The sequence below is a fragment of the Falco rusticolus genome, chromosome 16 (assembly GCF_015220075.1).
Source record: "Falco rusticolus isolate bFalRus1 chromosome 16, bFalRus1.pri, whole genome shotgun sequence".
NCBI classification, from domain to species: domain Eukaryota; kingdom Metazoa; phylum Chordata; class Aves; order Falconiformes; family Falconidae; genus Falco; species Falco rusticolus.
In genome coordinates, this window is record NC_051202.1 from 1629424 (window position 1) to 1642180 (window position 12757).

The following is a 12757-nucleotide window of genomic DNA, read 5'->3' on the forward strand; positions in this document are numbered from 1 at the left end:
ACCTCTACTCAGGCTGTGATGAAATTACATTTCAGTTAAGCAAGAAATATCTCCCTACTAGAAAGGCTCTAGGAAACATCAGTGAACAGAAATTAATCTACTAGGATTCTAAGTAGTTGGGGCAGTTTCTGATATCATTTGCTAATGCTTCCAAGTGTACATGTTTTGACTCCCAGTTAACGTGACCTTTCCACTCCATTTCACTGGAATTATTACTCACACACAAAGGCAATCCCTTTTCTGATACAGAAAAAGATAGGCTTCTGCAGAACCCAGTGGTTCTTAAGAGTTCACAGCCAAATAGAGTGTTTGCTAAGGTGAAGCACGTACACTATTAGAAGTCCATCTTGATGACATTTATGTATGTAATAGAAAATAAAAATCCAGTATTAAAATGACCTCTATGTTCACAGCAGGCTATTTCCAAGAAAATACTTGTCTACTGTAAATCAAAAACCTCAGCTACGTTCTCTTACAGATTAAATAAAACTTCAGGTTTTAATTCCCCAAGGAAGCAAAAGCTATGCACCCGCTATATTCCCCACATTGCCTTCTCTTCCAGAATCAGAGCTCAGCTGCAGAGATGCTAATTTATATCCTCCAGGGTTTTAATTCACCTAGCTCTAAAATATTGCTATTGCAAAAACACAACCTCTAAGTCAAAGCAAAAAACCCCTACCAACTTCCAGTCTCTGCATTGTCCCTGCAACTAAAAAAACCCAACAACTGAGCTCTCTTTGGCCTATATGCTCATATGTTTCAATTTAAATTGCGATTGAACTGGCTTTTTAGGATTATCTCACAATAACCAATCTTCAGTTTTTTGTTTTTCAACACAGCAATCGAGTCCCAAGTACCTTGTGCTCATTTGATTTGCAAAAAAAGCAAACAAGAAGAGTAGCAAACAGTGAAAAATAAGGAGAAATAAATCAGAGAAAGCATGGAGAGAGAAAGGAAAATAAAATGACAGAGTTCCACAGTTGGATCACTTTCGCCACTCCAACTGAATGGGTGGTGCTTGCTTTTCTGAAGAGAACAAATAACCTTACAAAGCTCCAGGTTGTACTGTCACATGCTTGTATTTTATGTGGAGAAAGATTCCTTCCTCTTTTGCAGGGATTAAGTATACTGCAGACCAAAAAAAAAAAAAACCTAAACCACCCCACCGAACAAAAAACCAAAACACACCCAGGAAGAAAAAGCCCCACCAAACAAAGAAAACCCAAGCACAGGAAAATAAATACATGCTGTATGTTGCAGCTCCTACTTCTTCAAACAGGAAGTAGGTCTGCAGCAACTAGCTGCAAGTCTCCTGATTATTTTCCTCAGATTGGGGGCATAAAATTTATATTCTTATATAAATAACTACACCCTCCCCTCCCAACTCAGCCAGCTGTGAAACTGAAAAGGAGCACAAGAACTATGCCACGTTTGTCATAACGTCCTCACCCTGGAGCGAGGTGGAAGGGTTCAAGGTAACTTGCAGTTTTTAGAGTAATCAGTCCTCTGAGTCACTAGTGGGTAATGCCCCCAAAACCATCAAAAATACCTTGGCTTTGTGACAGCTGTCACAGCCCAGCCTTTCACTGGAAGTCTTTAAAACTACTTCAGCAGTTGCATAAGCTTCTCTTCAGAAAACCTGTACTGATTGTAAACCAAATTATCTAAAACGTACCTGACCTTCTTTCACCGAATCTAAGGCTACTGTAAACATCATCTGGAGAATAAAGTTTACATGGATAAAATAACAACATGGTATAACTATGGAGGAGATTGGTCAAATATTTGCAGAAGGACATCACACAGCCACAGGTGGTGTAACACAGCCTTCCCTTTGTTTAGAAACCTTTATTCAATTTTACAGAGAAATAAGACCCAAATTTTCCTTGACTGCCTTGCTAACTATGGGTCTTACAAACATATTGGTACCTACTTATGCAGATACCATGTAATTAAAATAACAACTAACTCCCAAACCCCAATGCCCAGGAAGAAAAATAGCTAACAATAATGTGCAGTTTGTAACATGAATCTGGAGTAGCATAGACTGGTAACACCAGTGATTAAGTTCAGCAAGGGTAAGGAAAAAAAATAAAATAGCGCTCCTAACCAAAGTAACTACATGAGTTAAAAAACTGTATGTGCATCAGGGATGCTTTTATAATTTCCACACTGGAAAAGAACAGAAGAACAGGAAGAGACTCCTTTGTTCTCTTCAGGAGCTATTTGAGAACCTGTGAAATCTCCACTTTCCATGGTCAATAATATGGTGCTTTTAGAAGCTATTTATCCAATAGCCTGCTTTTCCCATCTTCTTTTAAAATTTAATAGAAAATACTGGAGTTTGTCATATTTAGCTCCTCCCTCTTTTTTCTATCCTTTTGCTGGACTGAGAAGACAGGTAATGACTAACGGGTCACTATGTAAGCCAGGCCTTTGTGAATGACTCATGCACTAATTCTTGGCCTTGATTACAGTCACAAAACATTTTGTGGGAATATTAAACTCCAATCCATGCCAGGAAAACAACAGCTGTATATCAGTTCTGCAGAAAAAGGAAGTCATGTGCCTGCTCATAACAGTGAGCAATCCCTAACTGAAGACTCAACTGGGAAAACGCCACCACAAGCAGTTTCCTTATTCTAGAACCATCGCCACCGGACACTGGATTGTGTAGCAAATAGCAGTCAGATACATACTATAAAATACTTCCTATAAGAAGGAAGGCTACTAAATTCCTCTCGTATTCTTCACCTATGAAGCCTAACACCTCGGGGAATCTCCAAGGTCATTTCCACGATGATATCCATGTTGTATTCACAACAGCTCAACTCTATCAGACCCTGGATGGGGAGGCTTGCCCAACCTAATCCTCCCTGGAGGAAGAAAAAAAAAAAAAAAAGAAAATCCAGCACCAGAACTTCTAGACTTGAAGTGGAATTCAGAGCCTTGTAGCAGCTGACTGAAATACAGATGCACCGCCGGAGGGAAGGAGACGAACGCAACCATAGAACCACTCACTGCTGTCTCTAGACTATGCCATTAGCAGCTGCACAGCTCCAGCTGAACAGAGCAACCAGATTAAGCAGTCATTCCTCTATGATCTCCCTCCCTTTTGCTCTCCTCCCTCTGCTCACAGATCCTGCCTGGCAGCAAGGCACTAGCTTATGAGGCAAGAGATGTGGATTGAAAGCTCTCTGGGAAAGAAAGGATTCGAAAGTACATTTCTGTGTGTCTTCCAGCTCCATGGATGTTGGCTGGCAGACGGCTCTGGCTTTATGTATAATAACCCACCTCCCAAAAAAACAAAACAAAAGAAAAAAACCCACCAAAAACCTACAAAGAAGAAGAAATGGCTGCCCTTAGTTTGGCAATTACCAGAGCTTAACTAGGTGTGCTCTGAGACTAGGCAGCAAAGCAAAGCCCTGAAGGGGACAGGGGAATAGGCAGAATGGCAGCTAGTTCCTGCATTCCAGTCTGTTTTAGGCAGGACCTATGCACAGGATTTCTCCAATGGGGGCAATTCCAGGCATGCTCAGAGACAGAGATCTCTGTGCTTGGGGAATGCAAACTCAAACAAGGAGGTGAGTCTGGGCACTTCCAGCATTAGGCAGCCACTGAGTGGGAATGTTTTGGATTGTAATTTAAAATGCAGGCAATTCAGATTTAAGTAAATCCCACTTTAAGACTTAACCAAACAGTTTTAGTGGCACATACTCTAGGGTACATTCCCCTGTAAAGCACAACCTTTGGCTGGGTACCCCAGCCACTACTCTGTATGAAAAAAAAAGGTATACCAACTAACTCCTCACTGTGAAATCAGATTTGCTAAAGGGACACCAACAATTTCTGGCAACCTGCATATTGCCAATTAAGATGCAGTCCTAACTTTTTTCAAAAAATAAATAAATAGCTCCTCTTTCCAAACACCCTTCTTCTGCTTCCCATTTTTTTCCAGGCTGACTAGCCTGGAACAGTGACTGCCATTCAAAAGACATCTGGAAAGCCCTCATTTATTCTGTCCCTAGAAAGTTCACCTAACTACAGCTCTTTGAGCTAGCAGCTGTGTGATAAATCTTTAAGAAACGTACGTGCGTTTGCCAGTGCTGCAGAAGGTACGGAGGATAGCAATGGGAAATGTCATCCAGAAACACTCCTGAATATTTGATCATAGGCTTTGCAAGGAAACAGAAGCCTCTGCCAGACAGGCGACACCTCCCTCACAGCATGTGCAGGTAGGGGGCTGGGACAGCCCGCCTTTTATTGCAGAGGCAAATTTCAGAAGGGCCTCAGTGTAAGATGTGACATTAAGCGCATTACAGTTGAAAACAAACCTGTTTCTTACATGACGCCGAGATGCCGATCCCTTCCCTGCTGGCGTGGCGCGGAGCAGCCCAGGGCTGAGGGAGAGGCACGGGCCGGGCGGAATGGGCCGTACGGGTCATGAGTGCCAGCCTGCCTGGCACAGCAGGCCGGGCTGCGGGAGGGTGGGCAGAACCCCCCGGGCAGCACCCCAGGCAGTCCCCCGGGGCAGAACCCCCGGAGCAGACCCAGGCCCGCACTAGGCCGCTGCTACCCGGGCCCGGCCCGGCCGCGCCTCGCCACGGGCCAGCCCGCCCCCTGCTGTGCGGAGAAGGCCGCGGCCTGCAAGCCCGGCCCCCCCCGGTCCCCCAGCACCGCCCCCGGCCGCCCCGGCCCCCCAGAGGCCCACTCCGCACGACCCCCCAGCACGACCGCCGACCCCCCACCCCGCCGTGTCCCCCAGCACCACCCCCCAGTCCCCTCAGCACGACCCCCGGCCCCAGCACCCACCCCACGTCCCCTCTGCTCCCCAGGCAGGCAGGTCCCTGAGCTGTAGGTGCTGCTGCAGGCGCCGCAATCCGGACACACTGACCTCGAGCCGGAACATTTTCCCTAGTAGAGGCCCAAGGGCCCCGGGCAGCCTAACCGCAGTGTGCGATGCTCATCACAGAAGTGCGGCCTGGCCCAAACCAGCGCCTCGCACAACCCAGCCTGCCTGGCAAGCCCTTACGGGGCACGAGGATTCAAAAACTCAGAAAAAAATCGTGGCTGCTGTAGCCCTCAGACGTCCAGGCATGGCCACCTTGGGCCACTCGCTTGCCACTAGCCATGAGCAAGCCCTGCAGCAGCCACCTTCCATGCGGGAATTCTATAGATGGGACAGTGTACAGCTCCTGTTACATGACCTGTAGGGGGGCACAACAGGCTCAGATAACTTCCCTGAATATTCTACACCCGTTCATTAGCATGTCTTAACTTTCACTGACCATTAAATATTCAGTGGGCAGAAGGAAAGCTCTCCTCAGGCCCGTCCATTACTTACCCACAGTGGGCTGCTCAGTGCGAGAGATAAATGGCCATCTTCCTCTTCCTCCTTGTTTTCTCAGTTTTTTCCAGCTTGCCTTGTGGCAACGGGGAGCTGCAACTTCAAGACGATGAAGACTGTCAAAGCGGAATTTACTGCAAAAGAAGAGAACAGAGTCTGCCAGTTTGTCCAGCAGGTATTTGTAGATAATTTACCAGCGACTATTAGCTTCTTTAAAATGCTTCTCAGGCACGTACTGCTCAATAAAAATGCAGTCAGACATTAATTTTGCTGAATGTTACAGGACCCTTAGATCATCAGTTTGGCTTGCTGAAATTCATATTTTAAAAGGCAAGTAAGCTTAAACAGCAAGTATGGAGCATTCAATTTTATTGTAATAAGAGCCGCATATTACAAGACTTCCTTTCCGTACTGCATAGTGAAACAAAGTTGAAATGGAGGAATATTTTTGTTGAAGCAGGATTCATTTAGCTGATTTAAGTGTTATGACATAAATAAGCTACAATATTTAAACTGGAAAGACACTATCTCATCCAGCTACATAATACAGCTGCATGAGGTAAGAAAAATTGACAAGAATTTGTGTTGTTGTTTAAAGGCTTTTTCTGCCCTGACGGAAGCATCGCACCAGTTCCATGTCCCCCAGGAACTTTTCGTTCAGAAGGAGCAGCACTGATATCGCACAGCTGCTTGACATGCCCGGTGGATTTCTTTAATCCCATGCCCGGCCAGAAAGCATGCCTTCCTTGTGGCTCAGAGGCAGCGCAGCCTGCAGAAGGGCAGGAGACATGCATCTGTCTTGGGAAAGGTCAGGTGTTTCAGGTACAGGAGCGGTCCCATGAAAGCTGTCCAGTCTTAACACATGTCAGTATTATTTCACACTTTGTTCTTCATTCTCGCCCTCACCTGCACTGCCCTGTTCAGGGTCTCTCTCTTCAGCACTGGCAGCCTTCAGTCCTACATTTACACAGACCCAGGGGGAGGGGGATGGGGATGCCAGATATACATATGTTCTGAGTTTCTGCAGGGCTACATCAATCCTCCTCCTTTGCTGGGAGGTAAAGGGTATGTATGGACATCAAAGTTTCATCTGACCTTGGTCAGATGAGGTACAATGCTTAACGCAGCAAGGAACATATCAGAACAATATCCGCATGAGGCTGCAGGTTCCTAAACAAATACCTGTTTTTTCTTCCAGCCCCGTGATGCTCACTGCACATGCCCTCCAGGTTATTGGAGGTCCTTAGGTGATGCAAGGCACTGCGTCAGACAAGCATATGATATCTGTCAAAATTCAGCGTCCCGAAATCAGGAAGGACAGTGTTTAACCAAGAAAGGATGGATTCATTATTGCTCAGAGAAGGTATTTCAAATTTTGCACCAATTAAACCCAAAGGCCATGCAAAAACTGCTCTAAAAGCAAACTCCCAAGCTCTTCCTTCAGAAGGCACAGGCAGCATGGCAACCAAAGGTTATTAGTGTTTTCACAGGAGGTTTTGCTGCTTCTTCAACCCAAAATAAGAACCCCAGATTTCCCTCCTCATTTAAGGAACACCTGGACATTACTTGTACTGCTATTTTATTCCTTTTTTTCTTCCTGCAGGTTTGTAATGTTCCCAGAGATTATCAAGGCTATGACAAGGTTCTCGGCCTCTGCATTTGTCAAACTGACAGTCTGAACAGCGTGTGTAATTCTCAGTGCAGAAGGCAACAAAGAGATACTCTGCAGGTCACTTGTGCAGAGAAAAATGCTCAGCTTTTTATCACTTACAGAAATGGGAGCAAGGTAAAAGCTGCAGTTATTTTCACAGTCTACTTATTTTTGTTAGGCTTTCAAACTTTTAGTCATCTTTTAACCAAACAACACCCTCATTGCCTTTTTTTTTTTTTTAGAAAATGCAGAAAAAAACACCACCGCCACCCCCAGACACTATTCTATGCATAGCTTATTTTTTTACCTGACCTTCTATTGCAACTGTGTGACAAACTCATGTAAAAAAATTTCTGAACTCTTTTTCTTTTAGACTGCTGTTTCCTTAGAAGACTTAAGAACAGTTCTACTAAGACCATATTTCTCTTTAAAAGACATCTGCACTTCAGAACAAAGCAAATATACCCATCCAACATACATCGTGAAGATGAGTGGTAAGGGAAGGAATAACAACAAAAGTTACAGTGTTATTGGGGTATTAAATGCCTTTTATACGCAACAAGCCTTTCCATAACATTTATAACACAAAAAATAAGAAATCACGATGCTTATATCCTGACAGCGCACAGCAATACAAATTCATCACTCCATGCAAAATCAATCCCACTCAATCCCAGAACATTCATCCAGAATCTGTATGTTTCCAATATTACAGGAAAGGACTGCTATTCAGAAATTTCCTCCCATTCCCTAAATTATGAAAAACAGAGATGAAGAATATCTTTGCCTGTCAAAGGACTCCCTGCTCAGGTCCTTTATCTGTATAGAGTTTCTCTTGGGCTTCTGATTTTAATGTCCTTCTACCAAATAGAATTAAAAGCAGCTAAATATTCCCTCCCCCCCAGGATTTCAGAACCAAGCCCTAGGCCAAAAGCACTATTTGCACAACCTTGTGAAAATTCAGTAATAACAATAGGATAGAATCATTTGCCCATGATACCTTTGCACAGTTTCATTGACTTCAGCCAAGTTAAACCAGTTGCTACTTAAAGAACAGGTCTTGCAACACCAAACAAACCCTAAAGGCTTTGAGCAAGGCCCAAGCATTTGAAAGCACTTCCCTAGAATAACATTTGGGTTTAGATTTTGTAAGTCTTACTTGGGGTCTTTGGTGAGCAGATACACTATGAACTAGAGGGAAAAGGAAAGTCCAACATATTGAAAACCAGAAGTGACCAATGCTTTTTATATCACCCCAGGGAAAGGATTTTTAGGGGTGTATAATCCTGACCCACAACTATTGCTCAACTTCATCATGCTAAATGAGGCTTCAACACATTACAAAAATGGGCCTTCAGCAACAGCTCCAGGTGAGTTCTTCTATAAAGCTCCAAAGCACGTATTTAATACGGCTTCTCTAAGATTTTATTGTGCTTTGTCCTAGCAACCAGCTCCAGCACTGACCTAAGTAGGAAATAACAACAGCTGAATCAAACAGACCTCACCAAATTCCTGGAGCATAGCAAAGCCAAACAAAAAGCTTTACCTTCTCTGCACCACAAGCCAGAACCTCTTCAGCCCCAGCCCTCTGGTGAGCAGAGGGCTCCCCATCAGCCCCTGCCTTTTCCCCAGGGGCAATGAGGACCAGCTGTGCAGGCAGCTGTTCACTGCCCCACCTGTGTGCCCACAGGACCCAGCACACAGCCCCCCAGCACTGCTACCACTGCCACATCCATAGGTATGCAGGGAGAACAGAGCCCAGGAGCTGCTGCCAGAGCTGAGCTTCTCTCCTCCCCTACCGCAGCTCTCCTTTGGCTTAGTCCTGGTGCACAGTTTAGCTCTGTTCTTCAGTTCTAATCTACATCATCCTCTCCTTAGGTTTGGGCATGTCAGGTCACTTCCTTATTAGTCCTCCCACTTGCATGCCTCTTGGAGAGCAGGACTTGAGTCCCTCTCTAGTGTCTGCAGAGATATCCTCAAATCTATAAGGAAGCCAAATCTGACTAAACATAAAGGGACAGACCCCTTACAAGAGCTGCCAGTTCTGCAAGAACTGCTGCTGCTTTACCAGATGCACCTCAGCAGAGCTGTTACAAAAAGGCCAGAGAACGTGGTGCACAATTATCCAATGTCAGAAAAATGCCAGTGGCACCTTTGCATGATGTCTTGACAGTAAACCTTATTCTAGAAACCAGATTTGCATGCATAAAGCTTAGTCATAAAAATGAAAAGGAAATGCTGTATCCTGGAGTTGTTCTGTAGGCAGAAAATGGCCGGTAATGATCCAAACCTAATAAGGTCTGTGCTTTTACAGTTAAGTCTGGTCATGAAGAACGCAGGTCTTCCCAAGTACAAAGCCTGAGACCTTCAAACTCCACATCAAAAATCACATTTACTGGCATCTTAAATCCTACCACATGCATTAATATTAATGTTACCATCATGTTCATCATCTCCAAGGAGCATTACCCAGTTTATGATGTGTAAGTACAAATGCTGAACATAGAACTACTTAGTTAATGCACTTTTACTTAAGCTACAGAGAACAAGGCTGAAGTTTTCACTTTTTTCAACATAGAATTAAGAGAAAACATGACTAGGAAAAGTAGAAATGTCCTTATTCAATGTAGTTCAATATCTTTTTGACAGAGATGTTGGGGCACAGTAGAAACAGCATGTAAGTTGTTAAGAAAATAACATTAACTTATTAAAATAAACAGTATCAAATATATACATACTGTTCCTGATGTCTTGCTGATGCTATTTCTGACCTTTGTTCACACTACTTGCAACTTGACTTCTCACTGACTTATGCTCTATAGCCCCTCTAAGGTGACCTTCAGTTTTCTCTCTTTTTTGTAGTTACTGAGTTATAGCATCTTACTGGAGCCAAGGTTTAAGGTTTGGTAAACTGACGCAAATGGAAACAAGTAGCTCCTACAGCACTGAAAGCCGTAGGAGTTCTGCCTATGCAGCTTTTATTTGTTTGGGAGGTTTTGTGGGTTTCTTCCCTTAAGACCTATTTTGATTTCATTTCTACCATTCATCCACTTTCAAAGCATACAGGTAACACCAGGGACACATAATCAATAGCAAAACCTATGTGTGGTTTCCATGTTTTCTGTGTTGACACCTGGGATCATTAAACACCTAAAAGGGGTCCCAGTGACAATTTCTTCACTACTAAATAAACATCCATGCTGCTTAGGGTTAATTCCTGCTACTTCACATTTGTTTTGGGGGGAACTAGTTGGAGCAACCCAAAACAAAGCCGGGGGTGAGTAAACAGTGAAGATGTGTGGTTCACTGCCTAAACTCACACAGATCCTCAGTTATTTAGTGAAATGAATGAACCTTGAGTGACAACCATGCCTTAGTAAATCTCTGCTGTAATTATAAGCCTGCACCAAAATAATGGGTAGTGACAAGAACTGACTTTCCTACTTTTGCTCCTAGAAACAGTCTGTACAACACGAATGCTGAATTTGACTGGGGAGACTTTCGAAGCCTCAGAGAGGAAGTGAGAGAGACCTCCCAAAAATTCCTCCTCTTCCTTTTCAAGTTCCAGTACCCTGGTACCTATGTGCTACGGCTGAGTAGCAATCGACACAAAAGAATGGTTTGTATCAAGGAATGCTGTCTTTGCATTTACAGTGTCCCTCTTAACCAAGCATTTCAAGTTCCATGAGTGTTTGGAAACACAGGAAATTGTAAAAGTAATAGTGAGCATCTTTTCAATTTTGAAATGATGCCGTACTGTACAGGTGAGTACAGCAATAAATATGTGAGTTTATATGCATATGTGCTACATAAGTGAGTGGAAAATGTTGCCACTGCTTCAGAGCTTTGTGATGCAGTGTAACAGACAAAATAACACTTCATACTTAAATCAGCATGCATATTTAAATCAGATGCAATGACATGTGATTAGCCTTTCTATATATGCTCATTTCATTAAGTACATTAGGGTCATGCCACTCGGAGGACAGTGTTACGAAGAGGGCCCATTCTTCCCCACAACGCCCAGATCTGCTGTACAGGTGGGCATTGTAAAACACCGAGACCTCCTGCTGAAACCTGACTGGACAGCAATTACTGGTGTGATCGCAGGACTCCTCATATTGCTTATTGCCTCTGTGGTATTGACAGTAAGTAAGAGTTACACAAAACCATTTTTTAAGAGGATATTACAAGATTTTGCACAGTGAACCCACAAGCTATCAGCTCCCTTAGGCATCACCTATAAAATTGAAAATTAGAATAAATAATAACTCACCCTCATGTTTTATATATAGGGTAAAATTCATCCCTATGAATTGATCCAGTATTCCCAAAGCCCCATTATATTTACCTGTTACACAGACCACATAGAGACACTCAAGGTATAGGTGAATTTCAGTCCTATTTTCTGATTCATTAGATCAAAGTGTAATAAACACTTCACAACTCACATCTCTTTGGGAAGGAATGAGATTGTCCATGAGATCATAATTATTCCTTCTTTAACACCTCACCAAGCCTGCCTTAAAATAAAGAAGACATAGCTAGTCCTGGAAAGCTGTTATAAAGAACTGTCAGTCATGAATAAGTTTCTCCAATTGTTCATTCGTGTGACAGTCAGTTTTGCACTCCTTACTCAGACAAAAGTCCCGGTGACCACATGATACCTGATGGTCCTTCAGACTGTTAATCCCCCAAAGAGCCATTCTTTTATGTTTCTAGCATGCTCTGAAATCTCTTTCTGCAACCAGACTACTGAGGGAATGATAGAAAATGTGATTAATTCACCCAGCAGATCCAAACAACAAGTAACTCTACTTCCTTGCCTTGGTTTCAGCCTTATCTTCTGGGATTACTAATTCTTCTGGTTTAGAATGCATTACTTTAATAATGTATGTAGAAAACAGACTCTCAGGGTCTTTGCCTAACAGGTGATGACGCATCCTGCTTGTTGGGTGAATAACCTGTGAATCACATTAATAAAATGTGACAAAATAAGAAAACAAACTTACTTGCTTAATTTTGTTGTGTTTTGCAGCTTCTTTGCCAGAGAGTTAGCTGGTCACAGAAAGGCACTACCTGCCCTCCATTTCGAAGGCAGCAGCTGAAGTATAACCTGGACAGCTGTTCCTCCAATGTATCAACAGTCTTTTCCATTAAAAAATATCACCCCTCAGTGCAGAACAAAGGTAGTATGGATGGTGACCCTTGCAGCACAGATGGAACAGGTCAGATAACAAAAAGTGGGTCTACCTGGTTACCTGCATATAATGGTGCAGAATCCTGTGTTTAGCAGCGTGCAATGGCTAAATTCAGTGATTCACATGCATTCTTTGTTCAAAAAACAGTCTTAAATGAAAAAAAACCCAACCAACTAATAAATCAATATCCATGTTTCAGCCTGCTTCCTGAAAAGGGGTGATGTTTGGGAGCCTGAAGAACAGATAGACCTTGAGGCATTTAATACCAGTATTTTCTTTGAACTTTTACTGAGACAGTCGCTATCTGTCACAACCAAACTGGGCCATTTCAAAGAAGAGGTAAATAGTGTTTTGGGGCTATTACTACTTGGGTAGAAAGAGCCTATAAAACAAGTAACTTTGTCTGTTACCATTGTTTCATTAGCCTTTGGCTATTAGGTATGTGCTTTATTTCAGCTTTCATCTTTTTAGAACATAAAACACAAATATGTATCCATATTCTTAAGCGTGTTGTTTATACTATAGTGTGAAGAGTAGTAACCTTAAGGCAGAACAGTT